This window comes from Arvicanthis niloticus, chromosome 24 (genome assembly GCF_011762505.2).
Source record: "Arvicanthis niloticus isolate mArvNil1 chromosome 24, mArvNil1.pat.X, whole genome shotgun sequence".
NCBI classification, from domain to species: Eukaryota; Metazoa; Chordata; class Mammalia; order Rodentia; family Muridae; genus Arvicanthis; species Arvicanthis niloticus.
Window position 1 is genome coordinate 41,293,044 of NC_133432.1, and position 22,315 is coordinate 41,315,358.

The following is a 22,315-nucleotide window of genomic DNA, read 5'->3' on the forward strand; positions in this document are numbered from 1 at the left end:
GACAGCTGAGGAGCTAGACTGATGGTCAGGACACTTCCCCGGGCTGAGTAGCCCAGCCTGGACAGCAGATCCAGTTAGTAGCACTGTGGTGATTTCTGACCCCACCTCCAGGGTAAAGCGTTTGCTGAGTCCTTCCTTGATTCGTGGGATTTGGGTGAGACTCGTCACAGCCCCTTGTTACTCAGTGTTCCATTGCTACACTGAATACCCAAAGCAATCAGCTTACAAAGAGGAAAGGTTTCCCGTGGTGGCACGCAACTTTCATCCCAGCACTTGGGAGGCAGAAGCAAGGTGGATCTCTGAGTTCAAGGCCAGCCTGGTCTACAGAGTGAGTTCTAGGACAGCAAGGGCTACACAAAAAAACACTGTCTCAAAAACAAAACAAAGAAAGGAAATAAAAGAAAAAGAAAGAGAGAGGGAAAGAAGGAGAGAGGAAGGGATGGGGAGGGGAGAGGGAGAAAAAGAAGAAAGAAGAAGGAGAAGAAGAAGAGGAGGGGGAGGAGGAAGAGGAGGAAGAAGAGGAGGAAGAAGAGGAGGAGGAGGAAAAAGAGGAGGAAGAAGAAGAAAGGAGAGGAGGAGGAAGAGGAGGAGGAAGGGAGGAGGAGGAGGAGGAAGAAGAGGAGGAAGAAGAAGAAAGGAGAGGAGGGAGAGGAGGAGGAGGAAGAGGAGGAGATGGAGGAAGAAGAAGAGGAGGATGAGGAGGAAGAGGAGGAGGGAAGGGTTGGGAGGAGAGAGGAGAGGTTTCTTTGGTCCCAGAATTTTACAGGTGCATGGTCAGCTGCACCTTGCTGTCAGGCTAGTGGCAAGGCAGGCCCCACCTAGTGGTACCAAGTGGGCAAGAAGCCTGTGGAGAGGTACACCATAGAGCCCCACGGCCCTCTTCAAGGACACACACACACACACACACACACACACACACACACACCACACCACACACTCCAATGACCTAACAGCCTTCATCTAGGCTTCACCGTCTAAAAACATCATCCTGGGGAACAAGCCTATACCACATGGGTCTTGGGGGACGTTTACGAGTCGAGCACTTCATAACTAGACTTTCAGGGTGAGTGAAGAAAGACGTCATGGAAGAGTGCTCCAGCACCCTCTAAGCACAGACTGAGAGCGCTCTGTGCCCCCCTCAGCAAAGGTGGAGCACACTCCAGTGCCCCCTCAGCACAGGCTCCAGTGCCGGCTCAGCACTTACTTCCTCCAGTTCCACCCACTCTTCCCAGATTCCAGCAGGAACAGGAGTGTGGGAGACCCGGCTGGTGGCTGGCTTAGCAGATAGACTTGGACTGTACAAACTTGGCAACCCAAGTTCAGTACCTGGAGTCTGTGAGAAGGTGGAAGGAAAGAACTGAGCCCAGAGTTGTCCTCTGACCTCTGTATCACCCCATGGTACAAGCACCCACATCCACATCCACATGCTCACACAGAAGTAAATAAGCAAGTATGTGGGGGTTGGAAAGATAGCTCAGGTGGCAAGAACCTGTAGTGCTATTTCAGAGGACCTTAGTTCAGTTCCCCACACCAGCCCTGGGTGGCTCATAGCCAGCAGCCTCTAGCTCCAGTCCTAGGGGATTCACTGCCTTCTCCTGGACTCCAAGAATACTCACACGGACACACATGTATGCACATAATTAGTAATAAGTCTTTTATTAAAGCATGAAAGGATAATTTTCAAAGACAATTAGATTTGTCCAAAAAATTTCAAATTGGCCATAGAAGACTATATATTAGGGTTTTTTTTTTTCACTTTAATGAAAATAAAGACCCTGACATGTAGTACCTGCCTACAATCCAAGCACTTGGAAGGCTGCGGCAGAAGGATAGCAACTTGAGACTATCTCAGAAGAGGACACTAAAGAGATGGTTGTTGTAGTGTTTCCATTGTGAAGAGACACCATGACCAAAGCAACTCTTATAAAGGACATTTAATCAGAGCTGGCTTACAAGTTCAGAGGTTCTGTCCACTATCATCATGGCGGGAAGCATGGCAGCATCCAGGCAGGCATGGTGCTGGAGGAGCTGAGAGTTCTACATTTTGACCCAAAGACAGACAGTAGAAGACTTTCAGAGGCAGCTAGGAGGAGGACATCCTTACCCACCCTCACACTGACACAGTTCCTCCAGCAAGGCCACACCTACTCTAACAAGGCCACGCCTTCTAAAAGTGCCGCTCCCTGGGCCGAGCGTAATTCAAACTGCCACAATGGCTCATCTGAAGACCCTCTGTGGCCCATTCCCCAGTAGGCCATATCTGGGACATAGGGTGTTTACACACATGCATTCTCTGACTGTGTGTGTTCTCTGGCCATTGCCAAGACTTATAATCACCAGCCAGTGCCCACACCTGTCAGAGGCGGAGCTGATGGAGCAAGGAGGTGGCCCATTGTCACCCTGAGAGTCCAGGCAGACCGGTAGGAAGCCCATTAGTTATTCAGAAACACAGCCTTCTGGGAGCAAATGATAGGAAAGCCTGCAGGGGGGACACCTGAACTCACAGGCCTATTACTAATGAAATATGTTGTTTAGTTTCAACCTCCTCTTCCAGGTGTCCAATGGTGTCAAAAGAATTTACATTAGGGGCCGGAGAGGTGGCTCAGCAGTTAAGAGCATCGACTGTTCTTCCAGAGGTCCTGAGTTCAATTCTCAGCAACCACATGGTGACTCACAACCATCTGTAATGGGATCTGATGCCCTCTTCTGGTGTGTTTGATGACAGCTACAGTGTATTCATATAAATAAAATAAGTAATATTTTTAAAAAAGAATTTACATTATAGAGTAAATATCAAAGTTGACTTCCAACTCTGGTGTATGTCTGGGGCTAGGGAGGCCTATCAGGCAGTTAAAGGGCAACAGAACAGAGGCAGCAGTCCCATGTGCCTTCAGATCAGAGGATGACAATGATTTTTGGTGTCCTTTTTTGATGACACTGGCCAATGGCACAAGGCTATGGGGGACAGCAGATGAGAAGGTGTGAAGGTCACCCTCAGGCATATAGTAGGCTGTCTGTCACCTGCTTGAGGGGAATGTTTGTATTTACTTCAGAGACCAGAGCCTAAGCTCTGGGAGAAAATGGCCAGCAACTGGATATTAAAAAAAGAAAAAAGAAAGAAAGAAAGAAAAGAAAAGAAAAGAAAGAAACATCCTGTTTCAAGCGGCATGGGAGAAGGACCAGAGTACAAAACTGCATTCAAAGGTTGCTCCTGTGTTAGTTTGAGACTGTACTGGGCATGGTGGAGGAGGAGCGTATTGTTGATTTGGAGAAAATGGAGCTGGTGGTAAACTAGACGGTTCAGGAGAGAAAAGCAGACCAGCCAGTTAATATAGTCCACAGAAAAGATCCAGATGTGAGTGGAGATGAGCTCCGTGGAAGAGCACTTGCTAAGTATGTATGCTACCCTGGGGCTTAATCCTCACAACCACAGAAACACAAACATTTTCTTTGGGGAAGAGAAAAAGAGGACCTGAGCCAGGAGAAAGGGTGTGGCTAGTTGTTAGGGGTGTGGCTAGTTGTTAAGGGGTGTGGCTAGTATAATGTGCTTGCCTAGATGCACATATCCCAGTGTTTGATCTCCACTACCACATTAAACTGAGTGTGATGGCACAAGGTCATCCTTGGCTACATAACAAGTGGAAGGCCAGCCTGAGCTGGAGAACCTGTCTCAACAAGAGAGGAGGAGAGGAAAGAGAGGGGTTAAACAGGGCTAGAATCAAAGTGAGATATTAGATAGCATAAATTAAAGATCGTCCGTTGGTACATAAACGGCCACATTTAGTGGATTTTCTCATTCTGTGATCAAATGCCTGACGCAACTAACTTGGAAGGAAGGAAGGAAGGAAGGAAGGAAGGAAGGAATCATGCTAGCAAACGCTTTTAATCCAGCACTCAGGAGGCAGAGGCAGGAGGACCTGCTAGTTCAAAGCCAGCCTGGTCTACAGAGCAAGTTCCAGAATAGCCAAGGCTACATGAAGAAACACTGTCTCGAGAAAGAAAAAGAAAGAAAGAAAGAAAGAAAGAAAGAAAGAAAGAAAGAAAGAAAGAAAGAAAGAAAGAAAGGAAAAGAAAAGAGAGGGAAGAGTTTATTTTAGCTTACACTCCCACAGGGACTCAGCAAAAGAAGCAGGAAGCAGAGAAGCACAGATGCCCAGCCGACTCTCTCTTTGTATTCCGTCCACCGCAATGCAAGGTGATGGGGGCACGTGCCTTTCATCCCAGCAGTCAGGAGGCACAGGCAGGCGGACCTTGAATTACTTCTAGGACCTCTGCCCACAGCCTGGTGCCGCCCACATTGAGGGTGAGTCTTCCTACCTCAGTTTACCTAGTCTTGAGCATCTCTTCCACACCTGCCCACAGATTGTTTTCCACGGTGATTCGGTGGCCTATCAAGTTGACATCAAAGTTAACCAGCACAGTGGGTAAACAGAACGCAGCACGTAAGAGGAAACATATTCAGCCATGAAAGGAATGTGATTCTGACGCATGCTACAGCAGGGGCAAACTCTGGAGAATGCTTAAGTGATGCAGGTACTTAAGAAAGGACAAGCACTGTGCATTTTCTTTTATGGAGAATATATGTAAAATGCAATCTTTACTCTTATCTACTCTGCCACCAAGACTAGTCAGACGCACCAAGATGGGAAGGAAGGATGGTGGTTGCCAGATAGTGGGACGAGCGAGAGAGGGGCCATGGGGGAGGTGGAATCGGGAACATGCATGCAGGCAGATGTTCACATACATAAAATAAATACATCTAAAAAATCTAAATCAAATGCATGTATTACAGACACTTCCCCTTTCTTATTAACATGTTCTTTTTTTCCAGGATGTATTTTATTTATTTATGTGTGAGTGTGTATATCTAGAACTAGAGTTCGAGGCACTTGTGATAGGAGTCCTGGTACCTGAACTAGGGTCTCTGCAAGAGGAACCAGTTCTCTTAACTGCTGAACCAGCTCTCCAGCCCCTTAAATTTGTCTAGCTTATTATTTCTCACTAATGGAAGTTTTTGCAAACTTAGTTTTTTTCCCTTCTCTTTAACTCTAGGAGTTTTTAGTTCAGTCAGTCAACTTTGCATCCTCTGCAAAGTAAGGATCAACATTCATTTCTCTTCAGACAGTTACCCAGTTCTAACACAACTTGTTGAAAAGACATTCTCTCCCCTGTTAAATACCTTCAGTACTTCACTGAAAATCAGTTGAGGGTGTATGAGAGAGGCTATTCCTTCAGTCTCAGTTCCGTTCCTGGTGGACGGACATAGTGACACAGCTGAAGCAACGGTGTATACTACTTTTGGCGACTATCAGCAGGGCACCTTTACCCGGTCCAGGGAGACAGGTACCCAAGTGCCAGCCTTCACTCAAGCCTACTCACCACCAAGTTTGGACACCAGTTCTTTTTGGGTGTGTGTATGGGCGGGTGTGTGTGTGTGACAGATTGTGTGTGTAATGAGTATGTATGTGTGTGATGTGTGTGTTATAAGTGTGTGAATGTGTGTGAGATGGGTGTGTATGTGTGTGATTGTGCATTTGTAAGATGTGTGTGTGATAGATGTGTGTGATGTATGTGTATGGTGGATGTATTTGTGCGATGGATACATGTATGATAGGCATATGTGTGTATGATGGGTGTGTATATATGTATATGTATGATGGGGGTGAGGTGTGTGTATATGAGATGTGTGTGTGTGTGAGAGAGAGAGAGGTGTGTATGATAAGGGTATATGAGATGGGTATGTGTGGTGTGTGTATGTGATGTGTGTGTATGTTGGTGTGTGTATGTATGTGTGAGATGGGTGTATGTATATGTGTGTGTATATGTATGTGTGTGACATGTGTGTGATGAGTGTATGTGTATATATGATGGGTGTGTTATAAGGGTATGTAGGTGACAGGGATCTGAACTCCAGTCTTCACATTTGTACAGTAAGCACTTGACCAACTGAGCCATATCCCCAGCCCTTCTTTTTGGGGCTACCTAGTGAAACTCTTTATGGGGCCCTCTCAAAAAGGAGAGAAAGGTAGATGACTTTTTTTTCCTTCTGCCTCCCCTTTCCTTCAAAAAGCTACTATATTAATTTTATTGATATAAATTTGTTATTGAGGTTTTGTGGTTTGGTACTCCCTCCCAAAGGGGGAAATAGAAACAATTATTTTAAAACTGAAGACAAAGTGTTTCTTGCTCAGAAAACAAGATAAACTCTTAAGAATGGGAAAATGCTAGCTACCGTGGTGAGGGGGAAGTCTTTTGCCAATTTTAGAACCCACTTGAAAATCACAAGTTCCAAGTTTAGAGATGATCTGAAAACTCCAGCTCAAGTTGCATTTGGCATTGGAAAAAAAAAAAAAGGTCTAAGCTACTAATTACTAATTAAAGGGAAAAAATTATACTCTCTGGAGTTCTAGAAGCTGTGAATTATTTTCTTTTTTTTGTTTGTTTGTTTGTTTGGTTGGTTTTTTTTGTTTGTTTGTTTTTTGAGACAGGGTTTCTCTGTGTAGCCCTGGCTGTCCTGGCACTCACTCTGTAGACCAGGCTGGCCTCGAACTCAGAAATCCGCCTGCCTCTGCCTCCCAAGTGCTGGGATTAAAGGCGTGCGCCACCACCACCCGGCTTGTGAATTATTTTCAAACAAGTTCATTATTTACAACCTTCTTTAGATCCAACCACATATACCAGTATATGCCAGATGGTTCAATATGCCAAATGGTGGCCAAAATGGACATTATTCATTATATCTTACTGATAAAATTAAAATAAGGTAAATGCAATAAAATATAAAACACTTTGTTAAACCAAAAATATGTTTGTTGGCATTTTTTAAAATTTTCTAATTTGGATATTATTTACTCTAGCATCAAAATATGGACCAGAATTGCTATGATGACAACTGAAAAAAAAAAATAGGACCAAATGATCCAAAGTAGTAAACCAACGACGGCTAATGAGCTGGGTGTGCAGGACACACCTTTAGTCCCAGCACTTGGAAGGCAGAGACAGGTAGATCTCTGAATTTGAGACTAGCCTGGTGCCAGCCTGGTCTACACAGGGAGTTACAGGTCAGCCAGAGTTATATTTAGACGGTTGAGAGAGAGAGAGAGACAGAGAGAGAGAGAGAGAGAGAGAGAGAGAGAGAGAGAGAGAGAGAGAGAGAATACAGCCAAGGGGGAGGGGAGGAGGAGAGAAGGGGAGGGAAACGGAGGAGAGGGGGAAAAGAAATGGAGAGATGCCTCAGAGGTTAAAAGCACTTGTTGGTTGTTCTTTCAGAGGACCAGAGAATTTGATTCCAAGATGTTTGATTTCCAGTACCCACATGGTGCTTCCAACCTCCTATAACTCTAGTTCCCGAGGATTCGATGCCCTCTTCTGGTCTCTGTGGCCAGCAAGCATGTATGTGGTGGGTGCACGTACTTACACACAGGTAACCCCCCCCACCCACACACACAAAGAAAAGAACCGCTAATGAATAGTAGCGTTTGAAATACACCCACTTTTCTACTGCTGAAAAACTTAACGCTGCCTCTTGCTCCCACCCCGTTGGTTCACATCTCAGGCGGGCACACACGTGCACATAACCTAGGTTAGTAGCTGAGGAGGGCCTGAAGGAACCACACAAAAAGGCTGAATATGAGTCTTCAACAAGTGTCCACCAAGAAACAATAGAGGAAAAACATAATCTTTCTGATGACTGCCTTGTAGTTTAAAAATGTCACGGTGCAGGTTTAGCATTTGACAGATGTTACATTATTCCCCCAGGGAGATCTTTAGCACAGCTGAGCCAACTGTGTTGATTCACACCTACGATCCCAAAACTCAGGGAGCTGAGGCAGGAGGATGGAAGATTTTTGGGTGGCCACTGGTGGGGTGTGGTTCAAGATAGGGTTTCTTCCTGGCTGTCCTGGAACTTATTATGTAGACCAGGCTGGCCTAGAACTTACAGAGATCCACTTCCCTCTGCCTCCAGAGTGCTGGGATTAAAGGTGTGGGCCACCACAGCCCAGCAAGGATGGGGAAATTTGATTCCAGTTCAGGTTAACTGGTAGGACCCCTTTAAAAAAATCCAAAAAATATTTAAACAGGAAGGGTGATAGTAGGAGAAGCTAAGGTGGGAGGAGTACAGAAAGGAGGAGTAAGAAGAGGAGAAAGAGGAGAGGAGGAGCTAGGTGATGGGGGGGGGGGCAAACATAGAGGCGGATAGTCACACGTCTCCGCCAGTCAAAGATAGTTGATATATCTAGATTGGGTATTAGGTTACACTTCTGATTGATATTGAGCATTACCAAACTTATAAAGCCTTTGGTTGACATTTAAAAAATTGTATAAAAGCAAAAAGGAGAAGGGGGTATGGGATAGGGGTTTTCTAGGGAGGGGAAATGGGGAATAGGATGGCATCTGAAATGTAAATAAAATATCCATTAAAAAATTTAAAAAAAAAAGAAAAGAAAAAGAACACAATTAGAGAGGATAAATAAAAAAAGAAATAATGACATAAAAAATGTCTATATATGTTCAATACAAATGTGATTCTCTTTATTAAAAATAATTTATTTGCCGGGCGGTGGTGGCACACGCCTTTAATCCCAGCACTTGGGAGGCAGAGGCAGGTGGATTTCTGAGTTCGAGGCCAGCCTGGTCTACAGAGTGAGTTCCAGAACAGCCAAGGCTATACAGAGAAACCCTGTCTCAAAAAAACAAAAAAAAAAATTTATTTTAAAAAAATCCAAAAAAACTGAACAACAATAACAACAAAGCAAATGATCAATAATTTCCAGAAACCAAAGCTAAGAGGTATAAAAATGTCAATTGTACTAGCACTAGGAAGAGGTAGACATTTAAAGTTGTTAAAGTAACAAACATTGCACGTTCACACTCAGGGAGCTGAGGCAGGAGATTAGCAAAATTCTGTTGAAAAGCCAAAAGTACAAAACACCTGCATGAAGACAGAGTGGCCAGGGTTTCCCTTCCTTAAGAAGCATTAGGATCCCCGCCCCCAGGAGCAGTATCCCCGCCCCCAGGAGCAGTATCCCCGCCCCCAGGAGCAGTATCCCCGCCCCCAGGAGCAGTATCCCCGCCCTCAGGAGCAGTATTCCCGCCCTCAGGAGCAGTATCCCCGCCCCCAGGAGCAGTATTCCCGCCCTCAGGAGCAGTATCCCCGCCCCCAGGAGCAGTATCCCCGCCCCCAGGAGCAGTATCCCCACCCTCAGGAGTGGTATCAGAGAAACTTCCTTTTCTTTTAAGTAATGTGTTTGTTTGTTTGCTTGTTTGTTTGCTTAGAAACCGAAACGCTCTATGGAACCCTTGTTAGCCTAAAACTTTCTATGTAGACCAGGGTGGCCTTGAACTCACAGAGATCTGCTTCCCTCTGCCTCTGGAGTGCTGGGATTAAAAGTGTGCACTACCATGCTCAATATAGTTGTGTTCCTTGAAGCATTTGGTGCTTCACCCCACACCCACCCCACCTCCCACTCCATTCCCAGAACACCACAGCTCAAGTTTGCATTCACGGCTACTTTCTGCGGAGGTCTTGCCAAATAAGTCTCGTCCTGGATGCTGACCTGTGCTAACTCCTCCATGGGGAAGGAAGAGCCCAGAGCCCATTAAACTGGAGGCAGCAGGAGGCCTCCAGCAAGCGCAAGCTGCCTGGCCCTTCCTGTCCAACAGGTTAGGGCAACCCCTGCTGGTTTCCTAGCCTCGAAAAAGCCAAGAGGCAGGAAGAGAATGCTTGAGTTAGTTCCCACACCCAGTCTTCCTGGGAGTTTAGCGGCCCCAGGATCTATGCAGGGTAGTGACTGCGGGGAGGCTGTCATGGGATTTCCCAGAGCCCATACCGCTTCCAGGGGCGGCTGCTCTCCTCACCCAACAAGTGCTGGAGAATTCCATGGCCCTCAGCATTCCTCGAGTGACTGGAACTGGCCTCAATCGTCAGTGTGGAAGGAATGTGGCAAATGAGGCTGGCCATGAGTCACTTGAGTTCCAAGGGACTAGACGGTCTGAGGAAGAAACCCAAATGAGTCCGGGTGGGCAGGTCTTCAGGCCAGCACCGTGCCTGCCTCTCACAGGCTATTCAGTGCCAGACCATGGTTTCTTACAAGTCAGCCTCAAGCTGTCCAAGTTATAGCACACAGTGTTACTGGCTTACCCTGACAATACATTATTTGGGCCTGGAGAAATTCAAAGCTCCAACTGCTATTGCAGAGAACCCGAGTTCGGATCCTGACTCCACCCATCAGGCAGATGCTAGCTATCTTCTACAGAGCAGACATTGGCTTTCTCTCTGACAGAATGCTGGTCTTGTGTCCCAAAGTTCCACAGCGTTCTTAAACTACTACTTAGTGATGTAAGAAAGAGCAAATCCTGTTTTTTCTTTTTAAAAAATGATTATATTTTATTCTTAGTTATGTGTGTATGTGTATCTGCACATACCTGAGGAGACCAGAGGCATCGGATCTTCTAGAACTGAGATTACAGGCCACCTGATACAGGTGCTGGCAACCAAACTCCGGTCCTGTGGAAGATCAGGTTGTGTGTTTGACTGCTGAGCAAACCCTGCAGCCTCAACAGTGTCTTTTAAATGTTAGTGTAGCTCCATGGCAGAGCACTTGCCTGGATTCTATCTCCAATCCAAAAAAAAAAAAAAAAAGCAATAACAACAACAACACATCACCACCACCAAAAATCCTCTTGTAAGATTAGCCCAGGTTCTAAGGAATTCTGCTGTAGGTTTGCCCTAGCTGTGCGGTCCATGACTGAACGCATCCCAGCCCTCCTCTCCTCACTCCAGCGTGACCCACTGCAGGCTGGCTGTCTGCTCTTCCTTAAAGAGTTGCCTGTATCCAGGGAGATCCTGTCTCTGAGAACAGTGGTATGTGTTCGTGGTGGGACAGTAGAACCTCGTGTTCCTTGCCTGTAGAGGCTTCCACCACCTAGTGGACTTCAGACGACAGCAGCAGCCTGGATTGCTGTGCCCAGCACATCTCTCTTGCGCATCCTATGTAGGAATTCAAATAAGTGTCCTTTAATGCCTTTGCCAGGGCATCCAGTCTTTGCTACATGTCTCTCCTTTGTCTCTCATTAAACTCCCTTGAGGCACAGGGGCTGGGACAGGTGGGACCTGGACCAATGAGCAACCACTGAGCAACACTTCAACCTCAACACTGACAGCGGTTTTAAGGGGTCTTTTTGGCTAATTACCACTTTGTCTCCCGAAAGAAGTGTCATCTACAGAGCTGAGGACTGAAGTGTGTATTTCCGTTTTCATGTTTGTTTTGAACATGTTTTAAAAGACGCCCGTAAGCACAGACGATTTTAACACGTTAAAAACAAACAGGCCTGAGAGGTTTAGTCCATTATCATCAAGGTAGGAGCATGGCAGCATCCAGGCAGGCATGGTGCAAGAGGAGCTGAGAGTTCTACATCTTCATTTAAAGGCCGATAGAACAAGACTGGCTTCCAGACAGTTGGGATGAGGGTCTTAAAGCCCACACCCACAGTGACACACTTCCACCAATAAGGACACACCCATTCCAACAAGGCCACGCCCCCTAAGAGTGCCACCCCTTGGGCCAAGCATATTCAAACCACTACACCAGGGATGCTAGGGGGAAAGGCAGGAAGAGTGGGAGGAGTGTTCTCTTCAGGGACTGAGGAAGGAATGAACGGACAAATAAGACATTGATCTCCTCCGCCCCAACACATGCACACACTTCCCAGTGGCTGCTGGGAGCTGACACTGCCTGGAGGAGCAGCAGGCCTGTACGCGCAGGGCCCAGGAGTTGTGCTAAGGAGTTTGAACTCTCATAAGGGTCCAGGGAGCCATGGTGAGGTCCTTGAAGAAAGGGAACATGATCCATGATAACTGTCACCTGTATATGGGACGTCACTCGGAACGTTCTAAGGCAGAGAGGACCAGGTACTTTAGGCAATTAGAAATCAATGGAGTCATTGAAGCTGGAGACAGTGGCCTGTGAATGGAGAGAAGTGACAGACACTAAAAGGATAGAAGCCACAGATTTTGCTTGTTAGCTGAGGGGAGATGGGGAAGGGAGGAATCTGTATAGATAGCTCAATTCCTGAGTCAGGCATGTGGGTCAGACTGGAAGGCTGAACTGAGAGATGAACAGAGTCAGAAGCAGAAAGACAATGGCCTCCTTAGGCTCGTATATTTAAATGCTTTATCCACAGTTGGTGGACTGTGTGATGGTTTGTATGTGCTCGGCCTAGAGAGTGGCACTATTAGAAGGTGTGGCCTTGTTGGAGGGGGTGTGTCACTGTGGGTGTGGACTTTAAGACCCTCATCCCATCTGCCTGGAAGCCAGTATTCTGCTAGCAGCCTTCAGAAGAAGATGTAGAACTCTCAGCTCCTCCTGCACCATGCCTGCCTGGATGCTGCCATGTTTCTGCCTTGATGATAATGGACTGAACCTCTAAACCTGTAAGGTTTATTTCTGTTATTTATAATATCATTTATAAGACTTGCCTTGGTTATGGTGTCTGTTCACAGCAGTAAAACCCTAACTAAAACAGGCCATTTAGGAACATTAGGAGGCGTGGCCTTGTTAGAGGAGGTGTGTCGCTGGGAGTGGGCTTTGAGGTTTCAAAAGTCCACGCCAGGCCCAGTGTCACTCTCTCTTTGCTTCTGTCCTGCTGATTAGATGCAAGTTTTTAGCTACTGTTCCAGCACCATGCCTGCTGCCCTGGCTCCCATCACGATGATCGTGGACTCACCCTCTGAAACTGTAAGCCAGGCCCCCAGTTAAATGCTTTATTCCATAAGCTGCTCTGGCCATGATGTCTCCTCACAGCAATAGAACAGTGACTAAGACACACCCTCGGGCAACATGTCCAGGTCCTGGTGGGCCTAGAGAGTGGGAGTGGGAGAAGGCATTCCAGGATGCTACCACTCAGCTGAGCTATCAGGTCTGCCCTCTCTCCACTCTGAAGATTCATCAGACTCTTTGGTAAAGAACACCGTTTCCACTCATCTCCCACGGCGGTCTTGGAAGGATCTGCACATTCGCCGATGTTGCTGCCCTTTGTCTTCCTTTGAGCATTTGCAGGCATGTCTTCCTGGTATTGTTTTTAGTACTGAAGCCCAGGACAGGAGCTCTGCCACTGAGTTGTAACCTCAGTCTTTCTTTTTGCTTTTATTTTGAGACAGGGGGCTGGAGAGATGGTTCAATGGCTGTTATTGCTGAGGACCCAAGTTGGGTTCCCAGCACCCAACCTTATCTGTCACTTCCGATCCAAGGGAACTGATGCTCTCTTCTGGCTTCAGGTATGCATACGGTGTGGTACCCAGACGTACACGCAGCTAAAACATCCACACATATCAAATGAGTTTTTAAGTTTTTTAACAATGTTTTAATCTAAGACCTCACCAAATTGCCCAGGCTGGCTTTGAACTCATTGTGTAGCACAGGCAAGTCTTTAAGTTTATGTATGATTCTCCTGCCTCAGCTCCAGAAAAGATAGGTTTTCCAGAAAGGATTGGCAAAGCAAGCTTGCACCAGGAAGCCTAGCAAAAAGAAAGGAAGCCTTTTGCCTGTGACTATCATCAGCTTTCTCATCTCTGAATAGTGACCAGTGTGACGCTAAGTTATGACGTTAGTGGCTCATTCAAGACCAAAACAGAACAAACACTCTCTTTCAAGTTCAAAAAAAAAAAAAAAAGCACGTTCTTTGAACTTTCTAATTGTGGTGAATAAATCTATCTGTTGTGATGAAGATAACTTGTGGTTATATAATATTTAGACCAGAACATTTTTCTTTGTAGGTTTTTTTTTTTTGTCCCTTTTTATTTTATGTGTATGGGTGTTTGTCTGTATCTATGTCTCCCTATCACATACATTCAGTGCCTGTAAAAGTCAGAAGAGGCCATCAGATCCCCTGGAGTTACAGGGACTGTGAGCCACAATGTGGGTGCTGGGAATTGAACCCTGGTCCTTGGCAAGAGCAGCCAGTGCTCAACCACTGAGCTGTCTCTCCAGCCTCAAGAACTTATTGTAAAAACCTGTCAAAGTTTTTACAGTTCTTTTCTTCCTTCTAAACTCTCTACTTTTTAAAGACAGAGTGTTGCTGTGTAGCCCAGGTTGCCCTGAAACTCTTTGTATGCATGATCCATCCTCAGTGCTGAGATTACAGTTATACCACCTTGCTCAGACATACATTATTTCTTAATAAAGTTAAAAGAAAAAATATATAAGAGGTTGATATGGCCACTCTTTTTAAAAAGATAGGCAGGGTCTGTAGAGAAAAGCCTCACCCGAATCCATCCTTCTGCCCAAGAGACGACTGTTGATTTTTCTTAGATCCTATTTTCCCCCTGGCATGTTGAAAGACATGCCTTTTGGTGCTTGGAGAGGGAGAAATAAGTGTTCCCCAAAGCCATCAGCTCCTATAAATGCTAAGGACTTGGACGTCTGGGTACCAAGTATACAAAGCAGGAGCCAGTCCTGGGGGCGGGAGAAAGCTGCAGCCTGGCCCTGCAGCACTGGATGAGAGCCATCAGGGTTTGGATGCAGATGACACAGGGCAGCAGATTCTTTCTGGACTCTGTAGGTGACTCTGCTCTTTCCGAGTTCTACCAACTCCGGTCTGGAAGCCCCATTCCTCTCTCCCTTCCCATTAGGCTGGGGAATTTTTATACGTTTCTAAACTGGTTTTATTCCAATCTAAAACCTAGGTAAAGTTCTTTAAATCCAAGAACACATTTTAAATTCAAAGTGAATATTCTACCCAAGAAAAGCAGCACATTTAGGGAGTTTGTGTTATTTTTTTTTAATATCTGGTGTGCAGGAAAAAAAACATATTTTATCCTCAAAAAGCATTGCTGTTGCTACACGTATGACATCATTTAGAAAACTATTGTGGGGCATGCTGTTATTCTAGAATTTGGGGGTTCTAGGCCAGCTTCAGCTACATACGGGCCTCAGAACCAGCCTAGGCCATACAGTGAGGCCTTGCCTCAAAGCACCAACAGTGAGGGACTGGAGAGAAGGCTCAGTTGTTAAGAGCGCTGGCTGCTTTCACAAAGGACCCAGGTTCAGTTCCCAGCACCACATGGTAGTTCACAACCACCTGTAACTCCAGTTCTAGAGTATGCATATGTGTGTGTGTGTGTGTGTGTGTGTGTGTGTGTGTGTGTGTGCAGGCAAAAATAATGCATCTAATTTTTTTTATTAAACTTTTGTTTTCATTAAAAGACAAACTCAAGAATTGAAATTGAGAGACAGCACTTGCCCATCTCATGGAAGGTCCTGAGTTCACGTCCCAGCACACACACACACACACACACACACACACACACACACAGAGAGAGAAAAGCTTGGTGCTACTGACTGGAATGTAAAGATTTCTAATAAGATATATGAAATGACCCAAATGGCGGGGCTGTGGTGGCGCACGCCTTTAATCCCAGCACTTGGGAGGCAGAGGCAGGCAGATTTCTGAGTTTGAGGCCAGCCTGATCTACAGAGTGAGTTCCAGGTCAGCCAAGGCTATACAGAGAAACCCTGTCTCAAAAAACCAAAAAAAAAAAAAAACCCAAATGCTTTTGCAAACTTATAATCGAGAACATTCCACACAACTAAAAGCACCCCCTACACAAGAAAGAAGGAAAGAGAGAAAAAGAGCAATTAAAGCAACAGTTTGTAAAGACACTGCCTCAGATCATTGGGAGAGAAACCAACCTAATAAAATTCACCCTGTGCAGTTGCTGACAGCAACTGATTAGACCTGAAAAATAACGGCCCAAAGCTATGTTTTGCTCCATGTCCCTAAGACCAGTGATATTCCATAAAGAGAAGGGAATTCTAGACATATGTATTGATTTTCACTTGTTTCTTGGTTTTACTTTTTTTTTTTTTTAGAATTTTATTTATGTTAATTTGATGTCTTTTGTTTGTTTTGTAGACCTAATTTTTAAACTTTGTTTTCTGTGTATGTCAGTGTGTGCCTGGTTGTCTCTATGTTCATATGCATGCAGTTGCCTGAGGAAGCCAGAAGAGGGTGTCAGATCTACTGAAACTGACGTTAACAGGTGATTGTGAGTCACCATGTGTGTGCTGAGACTAGAACCCAGGTTCTTTAAAGATCACTGGATTACCGGGCAGGGCAGTGGTGGAGCATGCAGCCTTTAATTCCAGCATTAGGGAGGCAGAGACAGGCAGATCCCTGTGAGTTTGAGGACAACCTGATCAACAGAGTGTGTTCAAGGCAGCAAGGGCTACAGAGAGAAACCCAGTTTCAAAAACCAAAACAAAACAAATTGAATATCAAGCAATGCAATGGTTGTGTTACAAAAAAGTTAAAAATCACGTTTAGATTCATTAGTAGCTAGTGTAAAAACAGTCAGGTCTGGTGGCACGTGCCGTTAATCTTAGCACGTGGAAGACATGGGTGGTTTGCAGGCCATACTGTCCTGACAGCACCCAATCTCGTCTGATTTCGGAGGACAGAGGCGGGTAGATTGAATTCCTTGAATTCAAGGCCAGCCTGATCTACCTATGAAATCCCAGGGCCTCACAAGGAAAGGAGACCCTGATTCAAAAGAGAAAGGGAGGGAGGGAGAGATGGAAAGAAGGAGAGAGGGAGAGAAGGAGGGAGGGAGGGAGGGAGGGAGGGAGGGAGGGAGGGAGGGAGAGGAGAGGGAGGGAAGGAGGAAGGAAGGTAGAGAAAGGAACTTGGGCAAAACAAGCTATGTAAGATATTACTATAGATCATAATGTGTGCAATGATAAGTTGTTATTCTAAGACCCTAAGAGCCCTTGGAAAAGTGTAACCAAACATGATAGGAAATTCAAAACAAAAAGAAAGCTCACTGAATTGACAATTATAAAGGTCAAGAAACGTCAAAGGGCAGAAGGCAGATTGGACTTTAGTGGCCCTGGGACAAGGAAAGAACATTATAGTCCAAAGAAATAGCCTGTCCAGGAACCAAAGGCTGGAAAGTACAGGGTCCATACTAGTGAAGGTTGACAGGGGTGTGAGGGAATCAAGAGAGGAGGCCTGCTGTATTGGAGTTAGTTCTGAAGGCCTGGGGGAGGTTTTGTAGTTAATTTGGAAGCAAATGTTGTAATAAATCAAGGTTTAAAGCAGTAGAGTTATGTGTGGTAGAAAAATTATACCCATTTTTTTTAGAACTATTTACTTTCTTATCTATCTCCTCTTTTATTTGCTTATTTATTTTTTGTTTACTTATTTTTTTAAGACAAGGTCTTACTTTGAATCCAAGATAGTCTAAACCTCATTGTATGTAGCTCACGCTGGCCTCTAACTCTGGAAATCCTCCTGCTTCAGCCTCCTGAGTGCTAGAATTCCAGGAGTGCTGGGGAATTAATCAAGGCTTCCTGCATGCTGTCAAGGCTGACAGGGCCAGGAAGTATGAAACCAAGATTCTAAGCTGGGAGTGTCTTGTTTCAAGGACTCTCTTATCTTGACTCAGGAGTCAGGCTGGAGAGCCCAGACATTCAGCTGAGATTTACAGCTTGCCTGCCTTGGGGATTTATCCTTTAAGTTCTAATAAAATTGTCAAGCTTTAAAAAAAATAAAATTTAAATTAAGACAGGTCAAAGGGCTAGTAGTATGAGAGAGAGGAAGAAAACTTGCCTGAGGCCCTGGGTTTATGCCCTGTCTATCCTGGAACTCACTCTGCAGACCAGGTTAGCCTCGAACTCAGAGATCCACCTGCCTCTGCCTCCCAAGCACTGGGTCTAAAGGAGTGTGCCATCACTACCCAGCTCTTCTTTAAAGATAACTTCCTTTTCCTTTGTTTTGAGATGAGGTCACATACAACCTAGGCTGGCTTCAAACTTGCTGTGTAATAGAGGATACCCCGAAGTCCTGATCCTCCTTCCCCTCACCCTGAAGTGCCAGGATTGTAGAAAACATGGGAATTCTAAAGAGAAAATAAAATTGTCTCTTGCCAAAAATGAATACTACTAACATGTCATAGTATATTTGTTCAGCCCCCCTTTGTATTCATTTATGCAACACACACACTTTTCTTCACATCAGGGCTCCTTCTAAAAATAGGTCTTCTCTTGATAAGATAATATGTATATTATTATATGGCAGTAAATCTGGTGTCTATAACAATTCATTAGTGATGTAACACTAATATCCCATAAAGGTGGGTCAAGGTTATGAATATGGGGTTCAGGGGTTGAGGCTCACCTACTAGGCAGGAGTTTTTGTAGTGGTGAACTAACATAGTGGCTCACACCTGTATCTGAGCACCTGGAGGGGGACACAGGGGGACCACGGAGTCAACATCGTCCTCGGCTACACAGGCAGTTCAGTGCCAGCCCAGGAGGCATTAAGACCTTGTCTCAAATAAAGGCGTTGGAGAAAAATTGTTCATCTCCTTACGATCTTGATTGACCCAAGTTTGATGTGGGGGTGGTGATGGTGGTGTGGTGGACATCTGTAGTCCTCATCCCTAAGGTGAACTGGAAGACAGAGGGAAGAGAATCTTCCAGAAGCACTCAGTCAGCTGGCCCGAAGTACAGAGCACAGTGGCAGAAACCAGAGAAACCCTGCCTCAAAAAAGATAGAAGGTCAGAAGTCAGGACAGGCTTTGAAACATCTCACCCGGGCATGTGCACATGGGGACCCTGGAAGGCCTGGCAGCCAGCACCATCTCCCAGAACTCAGAAGGTTCAGCGGCAGAGCCACTTAAGGCTCCATGTTGGATACCAATCTAGACAGCATAGCAACAGAATCATATCAAAAAAACAACAACAACAAAACAAACAAACAAAATGAAATTACTGATAGTTCTCTGAATATTTCTGAGACACAATGTCACCGGTCCAGTACCATCAGTGTGTACGGCAGCGTTTCTGAAGGTGACTAGCCATTTGCGCGGTCACATTCCCACCAGACCACGCTAAGCCGTGGTACCTTCTTCCTACCTCCTCATTTCCATTCCTGGAAGTCAAAAGGAAACCTCAGAACTGGATCCACAGCAGTGTTTTGCAAAAGGCAGGAGACACTTGGGAGGCAGAGGCAGGTCGATTTCTGAGTTCGAGGCCAGCCTGGTCTACAGAGTGAGTTCCAGGACAGCCAGGCTATACAGAGAAACCCTGTCTCGAAAAACCAAAACCAAACCAAACCAAAACAAAAAGGCAGGAGAGCTTTGTTGTGGATTTCTTTCTCCATACTAACACCGTTTTGAACAACCAGCCAGGACCCTGTTGCCGGCTACCTCCCCTCCGCTCCCAGAGCCACTTCGGGTCGTTGGTGGTTTGAGGTTGATTTTTTTTTTTTTTTTTTTTTTTGTCGCTGGTGTTTTCTTTCTGTAGTGCTGGCCCAGTACACGTCAGGCCAGTGCTCTACAGGGGAGCCGCACCCTGAGGCTTTTTGTCTGTGTTTGTTTGTTTGGGATGTACGTCTTGTTTCGTTTTGTGACTATCCTAGCTACATAGCTCAAGCTAACCTTAACTCCACATCCCCTCATCTCGGAGTTCCTGGTGCTGGGGACTGCCCAATTTACTGAGCGTTTTATACTAAAAGCTTGGTACCTTGGATGACGAGGCCATTGTTCTGATAGCGCTGATGTCCTGCGCTATTGACTTGGCTCTCTGTAAGTACAGGCTGGGGACACGTACCAGTACCACCGGAGCAGGAAGGTAGCTGTCAGGTCTGCTAGGAGTTCCCTAGACAGCTTGCGGACCGACTGAGCTGTGCTAGGAGCTCTTCTGGCTCTTGGAAAAGGATGAGGTCTCTTCACACTCCTGAACATCTAGAAGGCTGGTTGTGGTTAGCCTCCCTGGTGGATTGAGGCAGTTTTCCTCTCTCACCTTCAGAATTTTCCCTGGCCTCAGAACCAGATACAGGGTTGGCAGCGGCCTAAGTTGATGTGCTGTGGAGCTTGGCCACCAGCCCTGGGTGTCAGTCAAGCCTGTCCTCTCCCACTGCCATTATATAGGCTTCAGACTTGTCAGTTAGGGCTGGTGCTACCTGGGGCAGGAAGCAAGGCTTTACGGTTGTTGAAGTCTAAGATTTGGCAAAGTGCACAGCCCTTTGATGGATCAGAAAGTAAATTTAAAACAAAACAAAACAAAAAAATCACCTGCCACCACAAGTGGGGTTTTTTTTGTTTGTTTGTTTGAATTTTTTTTTGTTTGTTTGTTTGAATTGTTTTTTTTTTGTTTGTTTGTTTGGTTTTTTTTGTTTGGTTGGGTTTTTTTTGTTTTGTTTTGTTTTTTGTTTTTTTTTGTTTTTTCGAGACAGGGTTTCTCTGTGTAGTCCTACCTGTCCTGGAACTCACTCTGTAGACCAGGCTGACCTCGAACTCAGAAATCCGCCTGCCTCTGCCTCCCAAGTGCTGGGATTAAAGGCGTGTGCCACCACTGCCCAGCTGTTTGGTTGAATTTTTGTTCTTGTTTTTTGTTTTTACATAAAGGACCCTTTTAGGGTTTTCTTCCCTTTCTTTCTCTCTTTCTTCCTTTCTTTCTCTCTTTCTCTCTCTCTCTCTCTTTCTTTCTTTCTTTCTTTCTTTCTTTCTTTCTTTCTTTCTTTCTTTCTTTCTCACTTTGAGACAGGGTCTCTCTATGTAGCCCTGGCTAGCCTGGGTCTCATTATACAGACCATGATTCCTTGAACTCATAGAAATCTACCTGTTGCTGGGATTAAAGGTGTTTGCCCCCAGTAGTTGGGGGAATCTTCTTCTGTAGCTCACGATCGCCTTGAACTTGAAATCCTCCAGCCTCAGCTTCCTGTGTGTTGATATTTACAGAAAAAGGCCACCACACCTGATTTAAAAGGAACTCTTGGGTTAAGGAATTTCAGGACTCTTGATGGCCCAGCAACCAGAAGTGGCAGGGTTACTGAAATGAGATGTTTCAAGTTCAAGGGCAGCCTGGGTGACAGCCTATGGAGAGCATAGCTCAAAATAAAAAACCTTTTTACAGAAAGGCTTTGGATTCTGCTCAGTGTGGTAGAGCTCTTACGTAACAAGGAAAAGGTCCTGGGCCCTGACACAGCCAAGGATGGGGACAGGGAGAGGCGAGAAAAGATGTCAGGACAGAGTCTTGCTTAGCATGACAAGGCTCTTGGTGTGATTCTCAGAACTACTAATAAAAAAGAGAACAGTTCCGAACATTCTTCATTGGTCATATGAAATACAAAGTCCCACGGCACGAACTGCAAATTCTGCTGCACACAGGGGCCAGGCAGGGGGAGTCTTTCGGAACCATAGGGATGGATGGTGGCAAAGTAGTAGACTCGTAACCAGCCACTCTCCATTCTCTGTAAGCTCCTTGTCTTACCAAAATGTAGGTCTACTATGTGGGACCTCGGATTCTCTCTTTTGTTTTCTGTTTTTGCTTTTGAAGACAGGGTGTCTCTGAAAAGCCCTGGCTGGTTTGAAACTTGTTCTATATAACCTTGAGCACACAGAGATCAGCCTGCCTCTGCCTCCCGAGTGCTGGGATTAAAAGTGTGCACCATGGGCCGGGACCTCTGATTCTGTGTCTAAGTATGTGTACCGGTATAACTGTATATATGTCACATGCATCAGGTACCCTCAAGGACCCAAAGAGGGTGCCATTGGAGATTGAGACCCAAATGCAGATGCTTCTCCTGGGCAGCGATAGTTCTTAACCATGGAGCCACCTCTCCAGCTCCACATTCCAACTTTTAAACACACCTTAAACCAAAGGAAACACGTTGATCACCTGAGGCCAGGGGGCTGCAAGTTTGCACTGTCTCATCTGACCCTTTGACACATTTTCCCCCCACTTGGGGTCACCCCAGTTCTCATGAAAAACCTCCCAAAGTATCCCTTCAAAGGGACTCTCTGAAAATTACTATTTTGTAGCAAATACATAGATTAAGCACAACTCTGAGAACTCCAGTAGTAAGCAAAATTGAAACCTACTGAAGATGAGGGCCATTGTTTTTCACACAGCATCAAATACCAGAACAGGAGGGCTCGCGGAGAACTGGCAAGTGGAGATCTTGCTGTTCCAGCTTTGACTGCTTGCTTAAACACTCAGGAGACCTGTTTATTCCTTTTTAAGAAGCAGCTTCCTCAAGATGTAATTCACACGCCATACAATTTACCCACTTAGAGTGTACAGCTCTGTGGTCGGGGGCAGAGTCCAGGGCTATGCACCATTATGATAATTTAATTTTAGAACTCTTCCAGAAGTCGCCTAGAAGAGAACCTCATACCCAGTAGCAGGCACTCCCCTTCCCCAGAAAAGCCTGGCAACCTCCGGTTTGCTGCTCGGATTATCCCATAGAGAAACGATCACGTGGTTTGTGTCCTGTCTGTCTCCTTTCACACAATGAGATATTTTATCCTTCT

The 22,315-nt window shown here is 45.6% G+C and overlaps 1 long non-coding RNA gene across 5 annotated transcripts in view; it reads left to right on the top strand.

Moving 5' to 3' along the window:
* LOC143438207 (uncharacterized) overlaps positions 1-22,315 on the top strand; it is a 113,335-nt gene that overhangs the window by 85,020 nt on the left and 6,000 nt on the right. For 3 of the 5 annotated variants that reach the window (XR_013107198.1, XR_013107195.1, XR_013107197.1), the window contains exon 2: positions 13,160-13,276. This is a non-coding gene — a long non-coding RNA (uncharacterized LOC143438207). Of the gene's footprint in view, positions 1-13,155; positions 13,277-22,315 lie in introns of all 5 variants that reach the window. The other 2 variants (XR_013107196.1, XR_013107199.1) reach the window with 1 other exon arrangement.